Raw genomic sequence first — 3,662 nt, 5'->3', positions numbered from 1 at the left:
TACAAAAAATCTAGCCGGGCGAGGTGGCGGGCGCCTGTAGTCCCAGCTACTCCAGAGGCTGAGGCAGGAGAATGGCGTAAACCTGGGAGGCGGAGCTTGCAGTGAGCTGAGATCCGGCCACTGCACTCCAGCCCGGGCGACAGAACGAGACTCCGTCTCAAAAAAAAAAAAAAAAAAAAAAAGAAAGGTTGAGTGACTTACCCAAGGCCACACAGCTAGTTAATGGCAGTGCGGGGATTCAAACTAGCCTCTGGATAGGCACGTGGCTCACGCCTGTAATCCCAGCACTTGGGGAGGCCAAGACGGGTGGATTGCTTGAGGCCAGGAGTTCGAGACCAGCCTGGCCAGCATGGCGAAACCACCTCTGTACTAAAAATATAAAAATTAGCCAGGTGCAGTGGTGCACACCTGTAGTCCCAGCTACTGGGAGGCTGAGGCGGAAGAATCACTTGAGCCTGCGAGGCAGAGGTTGTAGTGAACTGCGATTGCACCACTATACTCCAGCCTGGGTGATGGAGCAAGACTCTGTCTCAGTAAATACATATATACATAAAGACTACCCTCTGCCTGACTCCACAGCCTGTTTTCTTTGTAGAAAACACTTGTACCATCACAAAAGTTAACTATGGTGTCTTCTGCACAAGAAGGCGGTGCTTTGGCGTTGCATTTTGGGAAAGTCTCCATCTTACATGGCTGCTACAAACAAAAACTGTTCTAATGGTGAAGTGATTAAGCCTCAGTTTCTAGGAAAATTCATTCTTAAGAGGCTAAAGAGGATAAATGAGCCTGCCCAGTGTAGGCCAAGGGGCTACAGCTCTTGAGATGCTAAGAGAATATTTTGATAGCAGCTTCCTATCGTTTGTAGCAGAGTCAAACTGCGTTAGTTCCTCCCATGCTCCGTTTCCCCAGCCCTGTCTCTGTCCTCGGTTTTAAACTTGAAAGATCTCTGTGTCTGATGGCCCTCTTCTGTCATCCTTCTTGCCCAGGTGAGGCGAAAGGCCTTGCAAGAAGAGATTGATCGTGAGTCAGGCAAAACGGAAGCTTCTGAAACCAGGAAGTGGACGGTAAGTTTGGGGCTAGGGCTCTGCGAGGAGGTCGCACGCTCAACCTCCCGACGCCTCCCCTCGCCTCCAGCATGAGGAGTGGAGCAGGAGAACCAAGTGTGTCCAGGCCCCAGAGGCAGCCCCAGCCTGCAGCTGGCTCCCTCCATAGCACAATTTGTCCTGAACTAATTTCCTTCCTTCTGAAAGGGGCGCTTGCCTCCCTCCTAGAGAGCTGACCCGTCAGATAAGCTGCCTGAACCTTTGTCTCAGCCCTGGACTGAGGTGGTGTCCTAAGGATTAATCACCGAGGACACATTCCAGCGAGCTCTTGCCAGCGGTGGACAATTTTCAGTCCTCGGAGGGCTGTTAGGAACAGGGGCAAGAGGCAGAGGTGAGGGGTGGTAGTGGCCTCTCTTAGGCCTGGTTTTCAGATCCACTCTGACTGGGAAATGTCCAAGCCAGGCCTGAGAAGATCTCTCAGGAGGGAGGAGGGTGCGAGGATCATGAGGTGGGAGAGTGCGAGGTTGGCAGGCTGGGGCCCTGCTGGGGTTCAGTGGAGCTCTGTGCTGGGTGCTGGACATGGAGCAGACGAAGCCCATGTGATCCCCATCATTGCACTCACGGTCCAGAGGCGAGAGTTGGGTGAGCGTGGCAGGGAAGTGCTCAGCAAACAAGGAAAGGAGGATCAGTTGAGGTGGCAGTAGCGGTCAGGAGAAGGAAACAGTACAGTGAGTTGGAGAGAGACTGCGGGCGGGGGCTGCAACCGATGGGCGAGGGCTCGGAGATGGTAACGTGTGTCCAGAGATGTTCAGGGTGCAGGGGCCCCAGCCCTCAGGAGACCAGGGGAAGAGCGTTTCAGTGAGGCCAGTGGCCGGTGCAGACCCTTAAGGTAGGAAAGGATCTGGAGTGATCTGTAGGGAAGGCCAGTGAGGCACTGCACTGTAGCTGGGACGAGGGACGAGAGGGCTGCAGGCCACAGGCCTCGGCCTCATCGGCCATGGTAGAGAGCTGGCCTGGGATCTGGCAAAGTGGGATTGGCTGGAGGGCATTGACATGGCAAGCGGGAAGACCTGGTAGAAGGCTCAGCCCTTAGGCTGCAGCCCAGCCTGAGGATGGTGGCAGAGGATAGAGAAAGAAAACAGCTTGGTGATTTACTTTGGAGGCACAGCTGGCGGGACTTGTTCATAGATTGGATTTCAGGGAGAGGAAAAGAAGGGTCTGGGTGACCAATAAGGCTGGTCTTCCGGCTCTGTCAGAGCATTCAGAAAAGAATCAAAAGATCTGAAATCACTACTGGCTCCGCCACTGTCTAGTGGTGGGACTCTGGCCTTCCCCTGAGCCTCTGTCCACGCCTGTAAAATGGGACTCGTACCCTGGCCCGGTGGGGTATGGAGTGGGGCTTTGTTATGGGTCCTGCCTTGGAGTGCCCTTTCTCTCCAGGCCACCCTGCTAAGCTGAGCCCAGCTGATGGGACATCCAGCTTGAATAGAAAAGGCAAGAAAAAAGGCAGCGTGATTTGGCGCTGATGTCCTGGGGGCTGTCCCTGGAAGGACGTCAGGAGAGTGATCCTGGGGCACAGGGGATAGGACATGCCATGCCACTGAGACGTGTGGTGAAGTGGCCCTCTGGGTGGGCAGCAGCCGTCAGAAGTGCTGGTTCACCCAGGACCAGCTAGCAGTCTCCTGCTCTCCCCAAAACCCATGTGGGGTGGTCATAGACAGCCTCTCACTCTAGAAACTGCAGGGCAGGGGAGCTGTCATTATTCCTGCATCTGGGCCACCATGAAGCTGAGAGAATGTGTCATTGCTTCACTCAGGTCAGCTGTAGTGACAACTGGTTCTTATTCTCCCACAGCCAACCCAGGAATAAGTGCTGGGCTGGTATCTGGCTTGTGAGCTGAAAGTTGCCAGGCGTCATGGGGTCCACAGTTTGGGTGGGGTAGGGGGAGAGGAGTGGCCAGTCACTGAGGGCTTCAGGTGTGCCATGCATTGTGCACTGGGCTTTTGGTGTCAAATCTGACATATGCCCTATGAGGGGGATGTTATGACCCCCGCTTAGAGATGAAGACACTGAGGCTCAGAGAGATGAGGGGACTTGAGCAGGGTCACCCAGGGGAGGCTTCCTCCCGGGTCTGCCTGACTTCAGAGTCAGTCTTCTTGGGAGGTGAGTTTCTTTCCTCTCTCGCAGACCTGGGAAGGGGGTCTGGAGGGGCTCTCCTGCATTTTCTTGCACATAGGTGGTAGAGCACTCTGGCTGGAATGGGGACCCCCGAGTTCCTGGGCTTGGCTCAGTCTCACTTGGCTGTGTGACCTTTACCCCCGTGGGCCTGCACCCCTTCCTGCTATAAAACAGTGCTTCTGAGAAGCACACTTCAGATTCCCACTCGCCCTCTCCCACCCTCCAACTCACCCAAACGTTAGGCTGCTGGTTGAGGGCCCGGCTGCTGGGCTCTGGGGTGCCCTGTGTTGCAGGGGAGGTGCGCCCTGTGGGGACGTGGGGGAGGTGTGCTGTCTTGTGACGTGCACGGTGAGGGGAGGTGAGATGTGTGGGGAGGCGCTGTGTGTGGAGGTCGGGGGTGCGAGGTGGGGGGAGGTGCGCTGTGTGGGGTGGTTGGGGAGT

Source organism: Rhinopithecus bieti, unplaced genomic scaffold, assembly GCF_001698545.2.
Source record: "Rhinopithecus bieti isolate Rb0 unplaced genomic scaffold, ASM169854v2 scaffold_1918, whole genome shotgun sequence".
NCBI lineage: Eukaryota > Metazoa > Chordata > Mammalia > Primates > Cercopithecidae > Rhinopithecus > Rhinopithecus bieti.
The sequence above is the reverse complement of the archived record's forward strand: the minus strand, read 5'-3'. Positions refer to the sequence as shown.